The sequence below is a fragment of the Thermobia domestica genome, chromosome 7, assembly GCF_964235325.1.
Source record: "Thermobia domestica chromosome 7, izTheDome1.hap1.1, whole genome shotgun sequence".
Lineage (NCBI taxonomy): Eukaryota > Metazoa > Arthropoda > Insecta > Zygentoma > Lepismatidae > Thermobia > Thermobia domestica.
The window spans coordinates 156907898-156924957 of NC_137460.1; the positions used below are offsets into that span (position 1 = coordinate 156907898).

General features: G+C 36.8%; 1 protein-coding gene across 2 annotated transcripts in view; it reads left to right on the forward strand.

Annotated features, from left to right (window-relative positions):
- Window positions 1-17060, forward strand: part of Pxn (Peroxidasin) — an 899909-nt gene that overhangs the window by 478091 nt on the left and 404758 nt on the right. For both annotated transcript variants that reach the window (XM_081765474.1, XM_081765473.1), the window contains exon 3: window positions 2476-2547. The gene's annotated coding sequence lies outside the window, so the exon portion shown is untranslated. The remainder of the gene's footprint in view (window positions 1-2475; window positions 2548-17060) is intronic.

The following is a 17060-nucleotide window of genomic DNA, read 5'->3' on the forward strand; positions in this document are numbered from 1 at the left end:
CCCTTATAGGGCCAGGTTGCGTGTTTGTCCGTGATTTGAAAACGGTTTCGTACTTCTCATGGCAAGAGCTTTCAGACGATATATAGGTTTTTCCCAGGTACTTGGTCTCGGTATGGAATCATCTCTAGTTAATTTTCCAAGACCTTTCGAACAAGGTAGTATTACTCGACCCATGTTCCTATTTGACATTTCAAAGTTAACCCCCGTTACCCCCATTTACGGGGGCGGAGAGGGTTACGTTTGGCGGAATTGTTTTTCCCCCTTAGCAATATATAACGTGTACTTCAAACATTTCTTCTGTGTTTTATCATTTTTCAGATATTTCCGTGGATTAAAATGCCCCCCCCCCCTGTATATATACTAGATAGATAGATAGATAGATATAGATATTGTTGTGTTTGTTCTCGAGGTCATTGTTTCCTCAGTCGGAATCTAAACGAACAGGAGCTTTTATCAATTGAGAACTTCCAGACAAGAAACTGATCTACAACTACTGTAAAAAGAAAGAACCCAATTAAATGAATAAGACATTAGAGCATTCTAACTTCGAACGCTGAAGAGGCCGCATCATGTCAAACTTTATTTAGCCTTGTGTTAAGCAGTAAGTTACAAGAACATGTTTTGTTGTGCAAAATATGTGAAAAACGATTAATTATGGAAAGAAATACTCGGTATCTCATCATCTGATACTGCTAAATATAAAAATGCTGCTTCTGAAATGATGGCACACAAGAAATTGTCATTGATTTCAACAGCTATTTCTTCACCCGGTAGGCAAACATAATTTTATCTTGAACCATGTAAGGCTTTCCTTTCTGCATTTGGATTTCCATAAATGAGATTTCAGACGCTGGAGGTATATATATTTCGCCAACGTCATCATCGAACTCATGGAATCATTCTCATTTTCGTCATTTCTTGTGACATCAGATGAGCTCGAAAAGGTTCATCATTAACTCGTTATTCACTCATTCCCTTGTTCTGCTCTGGCCAGAAGAAACACGACACAAGGATGTCCTTCTCTTCATTACTGATACAACTCCATATACGAAGAAGGATGCAAGGGCATTGAAAGAGCTATTCCCAAATATGATTCATTTTACATGTCTAGGAATTACCGAAGAGATAAGACTATTGAGAAGTACAGAAACTAGTTTCAAACACTCAGACACAAATCTTTGTGAAGTCTCCTTTCCGATGTCGGAATTTTAAGGAAGCATTCAGCTTACCTCACAGCCGTTTTTTACAAGGTGGAGAGGCTGGATTTCAACTCCTGTGTACTTTGCAAACAACCTTGAAACGAATTATTCTGTGTCGGAACATTTATAGAAGTGGATACTTCTTCAATTTCCGAGTTGGAATACTTTTGTGCTGCTCAGATCTCAGCAGTTATCTTACTTCCATTTCAGTGCATTATGGTAAGTTGCGAGAAAAGAGTATGAAACTAGAAAAGAGGTGAATATCTTGCTACATCTGTACAAATCTTTCATAAAGCAGCTGCGCTGCTAATGAAAGTGTCTGAAAAAAAAAAATGAACTAGATGGCAATTAGAAGGGCAAGCTTGATTTCGCTAGTAACAAAGACTTTAAAAAATGTTACAAATTCGTTAATGATCTTAATGGTGAAAAGTATAATTTTGAAATGAGTCCGTTTACAATAGCTTCATATATACGCCTCAGTTACTTCAGTTGAAGTGGAAAGATCATTTCATATTGTAAAAACCGTTTTTTCTGACAGTTGATTAAGTGTGACTGTCGATTACTTGAAGAAACTGATGGTCTTGTGGTTATGTGAAATTTGTAAAAAGAAAAACATGTATGAAATACATGTTAATTACATATGAATTACTGTATTTAATTTGCAAACTTTTGTAAAGAGGGTTTCTTTATTCATTCTGCCAGCAAATTATTACTGGGAGGAGAATTTTCTTCCAAAAATAATATTGACTACTACGGGAAATCCCCCCAACCCCTAGGATTTCGCACCCTACTCCAACATACCATCCTGGAATGAGAGTGTTAGTTTGAACAGTACAAAAATGGGTGTGTTTGTAGAGGATTTATGCCTTCAAACAAGAATAAAAAATCGATGATATGTGACAAAATTAAGAATATCCGGCAACCAGCTCTTATCGTTTTTTATTTTCAGTAAAATAGAAATAACTGCATAATTATGGCTTCATATAGACGTATGTGCGCAAGATTATTTTGTATAAATTATTGGTAGAGTGTTAGTATTATTTGCTTTCCATTGCTTTCCCAACATACCAAAAGAATCATATGTTACCGTGTTTCTTTGTGTCAATTGAATTGTATCTGAGTATTGGTATCTTTTAATATTACATTGATTAGTGATAATCTCCTGCCAACTATTTTTATTATGATTGTTTTCAGCTAAAATTCTAATAAATAAACAAAAATTATATGGATAATGTGGGCTGAATGTTAGTGTATTTATTTATTTTTATCATTCCAGGCTCCTGAACAACAACCATATCACTAAACTACAAAATGGAGCTTTCAATGGACTTAAGGAGCTTAGATATTTGTAAGTACATGCTTTAGTTTTGTTTTAAAATAGTAAAGCCTTCTTTACCATTTGAAAGCATTTCTACATACTTAATGTAGGGACAAGATTTTCACGCTTTTTTTTTTTTTTTTTTTTTTTTTTAGCCTGTTGAAAAATGAATGTAAAGATAAAGAACAATGTTGAAAGACAAATTGTAAATACAGTATTTTGAATGTGACCGTTTCAGTATTTTCTTTTTTCAGTTATGGAAATAAAACAGATGTTTCTTATGTCTTGAAAAAAAAAATGTCAGCAATCAATAAATAGTTATCCTCTATACGGCTTGCCATGTTTATATTACTATTGAAAGTAATTCGAAATCTAATTTTCATAACTCTTAAGACTAGTTTTTTTCCTTCTGCACCCTTAGTATATAATATTAGCTTTATTTTTACTAACCCTGTATCTCTGTATTTTCTTGCTGATTTCTTTTTAAAGGTATATGAATATTTCAGTAGACTTCTGTAATTAATTCAGAGCTCCCTCGTCGCCAAGCGGTTAGCGTACGCGCCTTTGGCATGAGAGATCCGGCTTTGATTTCCGGTGGGAGCTCAGGTGGTTTGGATTCCACGTTAATCAGTAGATCCACGTCTCATATAGCCTCGCTGCTGAAAGGGACCCTAAACTCAAAATAAAATCAAAATTCTGTAATTAATTCAATACTGTTACGTTGTTTTAGTAAAACATACTATTCTTCTTTAAATGCTTTTATTATACGTAGTACGAGGGTGATTCAGAAAGTAATGCCTCCAAGGTGATACTTTTATTTGTGTTTGATAGATAGCACCGATACAGGTATCAGTGGAAAGCTTGCAATGCCACATACAAATGGTGGCATCATTTTTCAACATAGTCCCCATTACGGGCAACACACTTGCGCCAACACGAAACGAAGCTTTTCATGGAAGAAATGTGGTGGCTGCTGTCGACACCATTGCCGAACTGCTGCTTCCATCTCCGCGTCACAAGTGTGTCGTTGGCTCTTAAGGTGATCTTTAAGTTTGAGGAAGAGCCGAAAATCGCAGTACGCAAGATCCGGACCATAGGCAGGATGAGGCAGAATGTCAACAACACTTTGCCAACTAATGAGACAACTTTGATTTTTTTTGGCGGAGGAGAGGACATGTGGCGAATCAATCGAATGACGGTTCGTTTCCGGGTCTTAATGGTATATCCATGGCTCGTCACCGGCGGTGAATGTTCCTGGGCGCACAACCTTCCACAGTCAGAAAGAAATTCAATGGCTGTTTCAATCGGACGTCACCACTAGATTCCATGGATTACTCCATTACTCTGGGAGGAGAAGAGATAGGAAGGTGAAACGAGCGACATTCTATAACTTAAACACCAGAGCATTAATGATAAACATTTCAAAATGTTTGTAGTACTATTGGCCAAGTAGTGGGCTTGGAGTACTTTCTAAATCACCCTCGTATATAAAAAGATATGAGTGGAAAGTATGAAAATAAAATAAAATTAAGAACATAATCAGTATGGACATACACACTCCATCAAACTTGAAAAAATATATTTGAAAATACACAAATAAAATACTAAAAAAAAGAGTCTGCCATTAATATATTAATAACACGAAAAAGAAAACCATGTCAGAATACTTCCATAACTAGATGTTCAAAGATATATTTGCAACTCGATTCATACGATATAACAATATCTAAAGTCCTTCAGAAAAGAGAGATGTATGAGATGTAAACTCACAATTTACAAGAAGTTATAAGTACCTTAGCTTACCTTACCTTTACCATTTCATATTCATATCATCCAGTTGTACAGTTTTCTGGGCAGCGGCGAACTTCTACCTATGCAAAGTAGGCAGCTGCATACAGTCTTAACTAGGGTTGGGCGATGGCCAGATTTAGATATCGAAAATAGACATCAACAAGTATCGAAACTTAATCAATATATCGTCAAAGAATTTCGATATTTATAAATATCAATCGTTCGGTATATTAAAATATCACACAGCCCTAAGTTAGACCTCTGCACGGGCCGGAATTTTTAGCCCGGACCTCGCCCGGCCCTTGAATTTATGTGAGGCCCAACCCGAGTCCGACATATGTTTTAGCATTTAGGCCCGAGCCCGGCTCAAGCTCGTGTGATAATGAAATGAGCCCAAAATAAGCCCGGATTACAGAAACTTAATAATGAATGTTAAATTGTATTTTTATTTACAGGAATTAGAGGTTAAATTTTGAAGTTGTGCTTTAAAAGTTCTCCAAAAAGAATGGTCTAATAAATATCGCTGTACAGTATATCTTCAAACTGAGGCCCGAAAAGGCCCGAGGAATATTTTTGTATATTTAAAAACTTACGGCCCAGCCCGGACCCGAAGTGATATATGCTTTGTAGAGCCCGAGTCGGGCCCGATGACCGGGTCGGGCTTGAGCTTGTGGGCTCGGGCCGAGCCCGTGCAGACCTCTATCCTAAGTGTATATACATTGGAACGAACAGATAAACAAGCACACAAATCAGTTTTTCGGCATTTAGGGGCAATAAAACGTGCGAATGTTTTAAAATTTCGTAGGGATGCGCACGAGACAAGATTTCTGGCTGTCTCGTCTCGAAAATGTGCTTGAAAAGTGACGTCTCAACTCGAAAAATGTATATTTCTCTATTGGAAGAGCTGTGTCTCGACTCGAGTTTTGTCAGAAAAATCCTGTCTCGACTTGTCTCGTGCGCATCCCTAAAATTTCGAATTAGATTTTTCCACGATTACCATACCTTTTTCCTCCGCTCCAAAGTGAAAAGAATCCAGCGAGCTAACAAAAGTGTTGTCCAATTATTGATCTACTGAGAAATTGAACTATTGATTCTTGTATAGGGAATCATCGAACATAACTAGTTTTTATAAGAAAACGAAAAAAATAGATCAATCAATGGATATATTGAAATATTGCACAGACTTAGTTCCAACCTCGGAGGGCACCACGGCTATGGGATGTAATGACACATATTGAGAACACGATATGGAAAATAATATAGTCTGTGTACTATAATAAAATCATCTGATCTTTTGTCGAGAAGCGAATTCGTCGCATAGCAATGTAATTTAAAACTTTCATTGTGTAAAAGAAAAAAAAGTATAGTTGGTACTGGACTTTCATTTATAAGTATGCTTGTTTATTTTCTGAAGTACGGTAGACGAATATAATAAAAAATAGAAGTAAAGTTTGCTTTTCATTAAATTACCAGAAAAAAATAACTACCTAGAATTGAGCTATGAGCCTCTTCAACCTACGCTTGCTTTAATGGGTTTCGGCTTGTGTCACCCCTTGCCTGCATTCTTTTCTCTTCTTTGCCATTTCTCCCTGAAGTAAAAAAAAAAAGTCATTTTTTATTTTATTTTTTTAATGGCTACCCATCGATCTAGAACCCGTTATATACTTATTAATAGATGGAAAAAATTGAATAAGTTTAAATCTTCCTCAACCAATTAAGATAATCTTTTCGAAGTTCAAATATACGTATTTCCTACGTACAATTCTGAGAATATGGGACCTTTCAAAGACAAGATTTAATGAACAGAATTAAATGAGCTCTGACGTTAATAAAATCACATCCAAGATCAGAATTCTAACCGATGAAATATGAGGGAGCTTGGTAAAAATTAATCATATTCCTAATACAGAGCTAAACTCTTTAGTTCGTAAGTGATGACTGATTACTATGCAAGGGATAGTGTTTATTGAGTTTAAAGGCGGCACTCTAAATTCCATTTATACTAACTAATCCTATGGTTATGGCTCCCCAAGGTTCAATGCCACATTCACAAAAGCTCACCATTGACTTCCAGTTCCTACATTGGATCCAGTTTCCACTTTGTATTTCTATTTCTGCGAGATATGGATCTGGGTCTAGGTCTTCCTAATGAATGTTTTCCGATTGGACTTACAATTAAAACTTTGAATGCGCTCCTACATTCTGGCTACATGACCTGCTCACCTGAGCCTTTCCTAATAATGTTTGGTAAACGCTGTAAATTAGGCTTATGCAGTTTCTCGATATGAAGTTTCCGCAATTCCCTATTCTCGCTCTTTTTGAGTCCGACTATTCGTCTCAAGATTTTATTCTCAAATAATTTCAGTCTGTATTCTTTCCTCAGATAAACGACCATGTTTCGCAACCATACAGCACATTTTATATATTTTGAGCTTCAGATTCCTCGACGGAATTCGCGACGACAAAAGATTCTGAACTGAATAATAATATAAATTTCCTCCGTTCAATCGACATCTAATTTTTTCGTGGATATGGTCTGCTAACATTGATCCTAGATATTTGAAAGTATCTACTTTATCGATAGTATTCCCTCTAAAAACGTTAACAAATCAAAGGGCTGCGGTGTTGCCAGAGAATGTCACCTGCTCGCGCTGTAGTGTGTCTGCTTAGCCACACCTCTTTAGCGTACGGCAACGTCGCGTCATTCTTTCGTTTCTTTCGCTTAGTCCACACACACCGTCGATTGTGTCCCACGCTATACACTGTTTCCCATCTAAAATACATACGAAGGAGGGAAGCATGAGTAGCTCCAAATGAGGCAGGCGGTTAGCATAATGTGTAAATGTGAGAGTATTGCAACTTGCCGTTTTGTAATAAGCATGACAACGCTCAAATAGTGCATGCAGAGACAGTGGCACCGATTTCTGTGTCTGTATATCTTTTGGGGGCATGCAGGTGTGTCAGATATAATCTAAGAAACCAATGAGGATTATAATACAAATACGGAGTCCTGAGAAAACTTGAAGGGAGCTGAGCCACCCAGGATTGGTGTTCATGTCCAGAGATCCCTAGCGCGTGGTTTGAGTGTGGTTATCCAGGACGGCTGCGACACTACGAGGAATAGAAAGCGTGAATTGGATTTTGACTATCCTATTGAAATATAGCGATATGAGGGCAAATCTGATCAACTCTATTTGTGGTTGTTTAGGTGTGCGAGACGTTGTGTAATCATGAATGTTCAATCGATAAGGGATTCGATGAATATGCTTCCCAACGAAATAGTAGAAAATTGAGTTCATTCAGGAAGTATAGGACGTTCCATGCTGCATGTTGTTGTGTAATTCTGTAGGAAAGTGGCTCCATTTAGGACCTGTAGGAAGGGACCAAATCCGACCCCAACACATGTGAAGTTGGCGGTCAAAGACATGTCAATGCGTGTTAAACAACAGCGGCACGGAATCTAATAGCACTTCAAGTCCTGGTACAATTTTATTAATATTAGAAAGTTATTCACATACATTGAAAGTATTCTTTTGAAATTTTTATAAGTATTAGAAAATTCTGCAGAAACATTGAAATTATTCTTTGAAATCTTTTATCACAAAATTATGCAGAAATACTGAAATTTGCAGTATTTTGAAAAACGTAAAAATAGTTAGTAGCAGATTGGTGAATACTTTCGTCTCTTGACAGAAAAACAAAGAAGAGGCACAAACTGATATATAATATTCTTGATGATTTCTTTTCAATCTTAATTCATTCATTTATTTCTTTACTGCGGTTCGTGATGCTTGTCTGAACGTATGAAAGATGAGAAAAGAAATCCCGACCGTGTCTCACTCAAACTGTTTTCCATTCAGGGAGCATTGTGTATTTAAAGAATCATCTGGGAAAAAGGGTTGATAACGCAACAGCTTTTGACAGCATGCTCTAACGTAATCTTCAAGCACATCAAGCGATACCCAAATTTGGAAATGAATGGTCTACGACCACTCTCTTCCTTCCTTCGCTTATTATCGTACCAACTCTCTTTTTTATTCTTCTGTTTTTCATTCTCCTCCTCCACTAAATCATCTGAGGCCACTTCACACACTCCTACTTATTCCTCTCTTCTTTCCTTTTGTTATGGAAAGAGCCTCCACGATTGGAAATTAAGATTGCTACAACATGATAATTAAAAGGAGTTTTGTGACAAAATATCTTGTTGTCCGTGCAACGTCAGCTGTCGGCACGTTTTACTTTCATCTTTTTTAAAAAAGATTTTTTTTTTTCCTTTTTAAATTTCTGTTGTTGTTGTCAAGTGTGATTATCACAAGAATACACTTTAATTATAGGTCTGTAGGAGTTAAGCACACAGACTATTAAAACTCCCCTTATCAACACAGTAAATATTTACTGGACTGTAAATATTCCCACTGCAATAAATATTGAAATAGTACAACAAAGATTTGTAAAAGACTCAACTGTTAAGATATGTATTAGGACCTGCATGAGTCTTGTAACTATACAGCAATAAAAGCGGATACAACCTGTAATTCTCTTTAAAATCAAGTTCAAAATAAACATTTTAAAATTAATGCAAATAATATTCATTTTAGAAAGGTTTTCTTAAAAATTATATATAATATGGTATCTCAAAAGTCCCCTGACAGGTTACTTTTGTTATTATAAGAGTTACAACAAAATGTAACAGGCGAAAACGTCTCCAAATATGATGTTTTCAATCTAAAGTGAAAGAATTTTTTAAATCGGACGACCCGTTTGAGCTGTATACTCTTTATGCGCCCAATGTTAAACGAAAATGCAGCGTTACCATTTACCTGAACCTACAACATAAGTGAATGAAGTTACTGTCTTTTACGCTAACGTGTAGATGGCCAGCCCCCATTTCTAACATGCCCCCATTCACCATACTCTTACAAAATTTATTCACCTCCCGCCCTTCCCTCTTCTCCCGCAGCCCCTCTATTAATGGCAACGTGGCATTTTCATTTAACGTTGGGCGCATAAAGACTGTACAGCCCAAACGGCTAGTCCGATGTAAAAAAAAAAAAAAAAAAAAAAAAAAAAAACTTCACTTTAAAGTGAAAACTTCATATTTGGAGACAGTTTTCCCTCTTACATTTTGTTGTAACTCTTATAATAACAGTTACCCTATGTCAGGGGACTTTTGAGAAACCCTGTATATACCTACTTGCATTCTTTGGATTCCCTAATATTTTACAGAAGTGCCCGCTTTCGCAAGGAAAGAATAATTTTTATACACAATATTTCAAAATAAAGAAATGAGTAGAATAAATAATGACGAGGAGACCTTTGGCGTTGGCCCCGTTAATTCCCGAGCCAGCTGACATACATGTTCTTGATTAAATTTGGAATTAAGTGTCATTAGCACTGTCACTAATCAGCTTAGCGACCCCGAAAACTTGGAATCGACACTAATCTCGGTTATTTTGGACATTTTATTTTACAATTTTTCTCCCTTTATGCCAGTCAGTGGGAAAATGAATTTGGACTTAAACGGCATCGGAAGTGTTACTATTCATCTCAGTGACCCCGAAACCAATGGATTCGATAATAATATAGATTGTTTTCAGTTGTTTTTACAAGTCACCCCTTCCCATCCCCCAAGAGATGTCTTACCTGTACAGCATTTTTTCCAGATGGTAAGTCATATATGTATGTGTAAGAAAATAATAGTTAAGATTTCTGTTTCCTTAATATGAGAGTGAGTCAGCGTGGTATTACGTCTAATCCAAATCTGTGCTAAGAACGATTCTTAACTTAGTAACTATCCACAGCTGAGTAACTCCACATTCATATGAATACGTACCATTGCTCTTAATAAGGCTTCAGCTTCTGCACTAAACCAAACATAATCACACACATTACTTGTAAGATATTTATTACTCTCTGCTTCCAAATTCCACAATAGATTTTCTGTTACCAATAGTACTCTAAACTAATCCATACACAGTGTATCAACCTAATTTGAAATATAAATACAAGTCCAAGAAAGAACATACAGGGTCGTATCCAGAAGTAGTAGGACTGATTTTTTCCCCCGCGCGCGGAGCAATCTAGGGGGGGGGGCTGCAAGGCCGGATGTTATGGAGGGGAGCCTTGGGAACAGGTGTCGACTGGCGGCAGTCTCCTGCGTGCGTTAGTTGAGTGTGGACCACTGTGTGAGTGACCTCCTGTTGTGACGCCTCGTCGTCAGTTGCGATGGAACGAAATTTGGAGCAGCGGTACGCCATCAAGTTTTGCGTCAAACTGGGAAAATCAGCGACCGAAACCAAGGACGTGCTTACGCAGGCCTACAAGGAGGATACCATGAGCCGCACAATCACCCCGTAAAATGAAGGCCAGAATGTCGAAATCGAAAGTGAAATCGGTGTTGATTGCATTTTTTTTACCGTCGTGGCATTGTCCATAAGGAGTCTGTACCTCCTGGACAGAGTGTTAATGCAAGATTTTACATGGAAGTGCTCGCACGGCTGCGAAATCGGATCACACGCGTGCGACCAGACCTGGTGGAGAAATGGAAGCTCCACTATGACAACGTGCCGTGCCACGGCGCGTGGATTGTGAGAGATCTCCTGACCAAATTCGGCGTTTCCACGTTGCCTCACCCCCCTACAGCCCTGATGTGGCACCGTCGGACTTTTCCTGTTCTCCCGTATCAAGAGGCAGCTCAAGGGGCATCGTTTCGACTCGGTGGAAGCGGTCGAAGCGGCGATGACGAGGACTAGGGATGGACACGAGTCGAGACAGGATTTTCCTGACAAAATTCGAGTCAAGACACGGCTCTTCCAATAGAGAAATATACAGTTTCCGAGTCGAGACATCACTTTCATAGCACTTTTTGAGACAAACAGCCACAAATCTTGCCTCGTGCGCATCCCTAACGAGAGCGCTGAACGGCATCCCGGAGGACGACTTCCAGAAGGCCTTCGCGACCTGGAAGGCTCGCTACCAGAAGTGTGTGAATGCCCAAGAGGCCTATTTTGACGAGTATTAAGCCGATGTACCAAAATGTTCAATAATTATTTATTAAAAAAAAAAATTAGTCCTACTACTTCTGGAGACCCTGTAAGAAATTCCAAACTTACTTATCGATCTCAATCCGAATACCGATCCAAATCGATTTGTTTGCACAGAATCTAACCTCGCAAGAAACTTCAATATGAATGCATGTTCCACTATTCCGTAACATTACAAGTCTGTATCCTTGTAGCCTCATTCCATACAAATCTGATTTCCAACAGTATGTCCACTTGTTTTGAAAAATGAGTTTATGTACCGAGTTTCATTTTCCTGACATGAAGATCTCGCGAGATACTCTATTTTTGGCATAAATTTTAAAACACTTCCTCCTCTTGGAGCCCCGTCTTCCATCCTTAGAATACGCATCAAAAAATTATAAACAGCCTACAGTCTCTTCGATACAATTATTAGAAGTATGTCAAGGCCACAGTGTAGGATCGTACATCGGTCAAACATTCATGCCTACATAGAACAGGATTGATACACTCACTGATTTAAATAACTACTACATATCATACGTGGTATATTAAAAAAGTAATGAGACATTTTCTTTTAACAATGAATATTATTATTTTTACAAATCAAAGTTTATCCTCTTCAAAGTAGTCCCCTTGGGTAGCTGCACAGCAATGGAGGCGTTATTTCGTCCTCGTAACTTCTGCGGGAATACCTTTCAGCTCGTCGGTTACATTGTTCTGGATATTATCCAAAATACCAAAATGGCACACTTTCAAGTTGTTTTTAGGCAAGGGGTATAAAAGGGTGTCTTCATGTTTCGCCTATTCCTGTTCCGCCTACTAGCCTCCCAGCAATATTTATCAAGATCCCTACGTTATCAAGATTGTAGGCGAAACAGGAATTAATGTTTTGCCTACTGTTAAGATGAAGGAATATTTTTGAGCTTGGGATTTTCTTGGGAATTTTTATTTTTAAGGTTAAATTTGTAAAATAATTTAATATTAACGAAAATGCATCAATAGTTGTGATTTAAACAACTAACGAACAAGAAAGGGGGAAGCAGATGTTACGTACTTTCACTTTTACCTAAAATCACCCTAACTAGTCAGAACATATACTGCTCTCTGATTGGCGTTTCATTGGAGAGAGAACAAATCAGAATCTCAGAATATGTCTACCTTTGAATCGAAACTTTTAAGGAACCCCTGGGAATATAACGTGTGTGTGTTAGTCTTGTGTTGAACTTCGTGTGTGCCATAGAATAGAATATTTTTTTTTATTGCCATTAAACAACGAATGTTGTAATAGGCAGCGTCAATAATATACAAAAATCAGATCATTTGTTATAATTTATATTTTTCTTCAAATTAATTAATACTATAAATAACATTATTTACAAGAAATACTTCACATTTGTTTTCGAAATCGACATTAGACATCCTTCCACTATACAGTAATATTGGTAATACATTATACAGTTTAATGCCAGTATATTTATATCTTCTTTGGGTTGTATTTAGCCTAACATGTGGGGGTATTTAAATCATCTTTACGTCTTGTATTCTAGGAGTGAACATGATTATAACAACCAACACCAATACCATCCTGATTTTCTCTGTGCATAGGGCATCTATAAACGTACAAAAAAGGAACTGTCATGATCTGCATTTCCTTAAAGAATGATTTTCATGGTACAGTATTTTTTGTTTCTGTATTAAATTCATTGAGATAAAGTTTGTTATACTTTAACTATGTTGATTGCATTTCTAACGTTTCGTTAGTTTTAACTCCCATTAAGGTCTTATCTGTACTTAGAAGTGTTGTATCGTCAGCAGATAAAACAGATTTACAAGGTAGAAAACTTGGTAAATCATTTTCTTAGATAAGAAATAGTAAAGGTCCTAAGACACTCCCCTGAGGCACCCCTGATGTTACATTAAAAAACTTGACCGTTTATTTGCAGTACGGACTGCCTGTCGTCTATTACTAAGATAGGACTTCATTAATGACAACTCGATTTCCCTGATAGCATGATAATGTAATTTTTCACCAATACATCGTGTGACATTGAATCGAAAGCTTTACTCGGATCTAGCAGCGTTGCACACGTATATAAATTACTTTCAAAATGGTCTAATATTTGTGTTACTATATTTTCCACAGCCTTAGTCGTGGAAACCCCCGGTTTGAATCCAAATTATGAAGTGTGGATCAGTTTATTCATTTATAGATAGTTTAATAATTGATTTTTAATACATTGCTCAAAAGCTTTGGATATAATTGGCACTAAGGATATAGGACGATTGTTATTAGGTTTAATTTTTTTCTTATTAAGGCTATAGTGATTGGCAATTTAAGGCAGTCAGGGAAGATTCTCTCTAAAAAGCATCCAGTTAAATACTTTTTTAAAAAACAATTGTTAGAAAATCCACAGAAATTCTCACTGTTTGAAGTTTTCTGCTCACTAACGATTGATAAAACTGTTCTGGTATTAATTGCAGTCCATGAAAAAATTGACTCAATGTTACGTATATTTTGCTATGCTAATAAACTTCTAAAGTCAAAATGTTGATTTTCGGAGAAACAGTTTTCATTATTTGATTTATCATTTAATTCTGTTATACTATTTACAAAATACTAATTGAACTCGTTTACGGATATTGGTATGGAATCTCGAACAGCGCTTTTTCCAATATCCTTATTAATTGTAGACCAAGCTGCTGCACATTTATTCTTTGAATTATTTATCAAGTTTTCATTTGTAGTAATTTTACTGCTTATCTCTTTTCGTATATCTTGTTAGCAGTTTTATAGTTTTCTTTATCAGTTGGTGATTTTGTAGTGTTGGTAATAAAGTATTATGCAACATGATTACTCTATCCTGTTATGATTTAAGATGTGGCGTATACCAAATAAAAATTATTTCAATACATTTACTCCCACATATGGTAGTTCTCTTAACCTTTTCCGACCAGAATTAATTTAGATATGTAACCAAGGTACGCATAAAAGCTCAGAATTGTGGAAGCTCAGAAATTTCCTAGGCTCGTGCCGCACATCTTTTAAAATTATAGATACAATTGTATTCTGAGTTGTGAGAATATTTTTGTAACAAGTGTCTTTATCTTCATAGATATGTCGAACTTTGTTAACATTAAGCGTGCACGTTAACTGTTTGAATACTGTTTGAATATTCTTTGAACTGGTTCAAAGATTATTTATATCTGATTAACAGGCGTAATGGTGAGTGCTAAGTGGTTAGCATACGCGCCTTTTGGCGTGGGAGACCCGGGTTCGATTCCCCCCAGGAGCTCATGTGGTTCGGATTCCACGTTAATCAGTAGGTCCACGTCTCATATAGCCTCGCTGCTGAAAGGGACATTAAACTCAAAATCAACTCAACTCAACGCAAAGCCACTGTAGCTCTTCGTGGAGATGAACCCATAAAATCGTCAGGGATATATTCGCACGAGCCGCAAGGAACGCCAATTGAAGCCAGACGTTCAGTGGATAAAATGAACAGGTTAATTGAGGATCCAATTCAACAACTTCCAAAGATTTACAGGTACATTCATTTCTTTGGTGTAAGGTACAACACAGTGGCATCTATTTTATTTTTATTTTATTTCAGGGGGGTTATACCTATCGTAGTGCAAGCCACAGACTTTCGTAGTATAATAAGCACGGAGTTGGTTTGTCAGATTTCACCAATGAACCGTGGAATAGCCAAGTGGAAGAAAATTTCATAGTCACCCTACTCACCCATTAATTTTTATTGTATTGTATTATATATTAACAAATGTGACAAATGGGCAAGAACGACTGATAGTGCTGAGGGATATCATTCAAAACTGAATAAAAAATTGTATCATGATCACCCAAATATATTTACATTGTTGGAGTTATTGAAGCAAGGACAGCAGAAGAATGAAAGTCTAATGCTTTACTGGAGATAGGGAGTGGCCAAAAGTGGAGAATACTGTATCCTATTGTATACATTTAGAAAAGTGGGTATGAGTGTACGACAGAAAAAACGTACATTTGTACAAAAAATGTATTTGTAAATAACATAGTTCTTCTCTATTTTTCATTTCCTTTAATCCTGAACGGTTAGTTTTATTTCATGCTAATTTTTAAAATTCCTTTTGGTGACTTGCATTAAACCAATATCCTGAATTCATTTAAACTAAAATCCCCAGCTCAAAAATTTCCCTTTGTCTTAATAGTAGGTTGAAACAGGAATAGGCAGAACAGGAATTCCTGTTTCGCCTACAATTTTGATAATGTTGAAATGTTGGTAAATATTGTTGTGAGGCTAGTAGGAGAAACAGGAATAGGCCAAACAGGAAGGAATCGTATAAAAGAGAAGTCACAGAGACTGAGATCTGGCAAATAGGGGGCTGATTAACCACAGGAATGCTTATTGCTGCCAAGAGGCATTATATTTATATTTCGCATTTTTTAACCTGTCTTTTTAGTAATGGAAATGCAAGCTATCGGAAGCTCTAGTGCCAAATCTAATATTTAGAGTGAAGGATGCCCGTGATTGTCCATTTTCGTATATTTCTTCTACGTTTGGATAATTTCGAAATTCTCAAATTTTAATCTGTTCAAATTATTAACAAGAAATTAGGGATGCACGCGAGACGAGACGAGACGAGAAATGGAAAAGTCTCGTCTCGTCTCGCAGCCTCAAATGCTGGTCTCGTCTCGCGTCTCGTCTCGTCTCGCAAATGTGAAGTCACGCCTCGCATAAAATTTTGTCTCTCATCTTGCGTCTCGCGTGAGACTTTCTCGCATGGTCTCGCATATATTCTGGGTCAAAATTGTGCAATGTGTTAATGGCTATGGCTAATGTGTTTGCTATGGCTGTTAATGAATGATGTAATATTCTGTCCGAAGGCAGGTATTTGACCTAAAAGTCCCTTGGCAAGGTGAGTCCATGGTGGTTTGCCATTGCTTTCCATGGGATGAATGTTCATAACATCCTAAGGAGACGGAACCTAGAGTTCAACATGGTATCCGAACTTGTGTCCCCTCCGCTCCAAATTAAAAGAAAAGTTGTGCTGGAATTTGATTGCTGGACCAGTAATTTTCGTCAAATTAATAGCATAATTTACAGCAAAACCAGCATAAATTGTTGCTGGATCCAACATTGTTTTCCAGCTTAAAGGTCTCCAGCAATATTTTCCAGTATGCCATGCAGGCTTATTTTTGCCCCGAAAAAAAGTCGCCAATGTAATTAGGATAGAAAGAATATAACATTTCCGTATATGTTTTTCTGAACTCATTGAACCAAACCCGGATCCTTTTTATATATGTAAATTTCTTCGTCTTTATTTAACCGGATTTCAACCAGTGTTGGGCAAATTTCAATTGAATTAACAATTAACAATTAATCTGTAAATTTAATTGTTAATTGTAATTAACAATTGAAATAAGTAATGGTTAATTGTTAATTGCAGTTGGCCATTAAAAAAGGAGAATCAATTGCAATTGATCAATTGATTGAAAGTAATTGCAGTGGAAAGTAATTGCAATTGAATTCTGTAATTCAATTGCAATTGAAATTAATTGCCAATTGATTCAATTGCAATTGATTTCCACAGCAATTACTTTCAATTGATTGATCAATTGCAATTGATTTTCACTGATTAATTTTCAGCACTGTAGTTCAGAGAGGGCGTGGGGCAATGAAAACTTTAGCCACGACCAATTGACTCACCACCCGTCGTGACCCACGACCC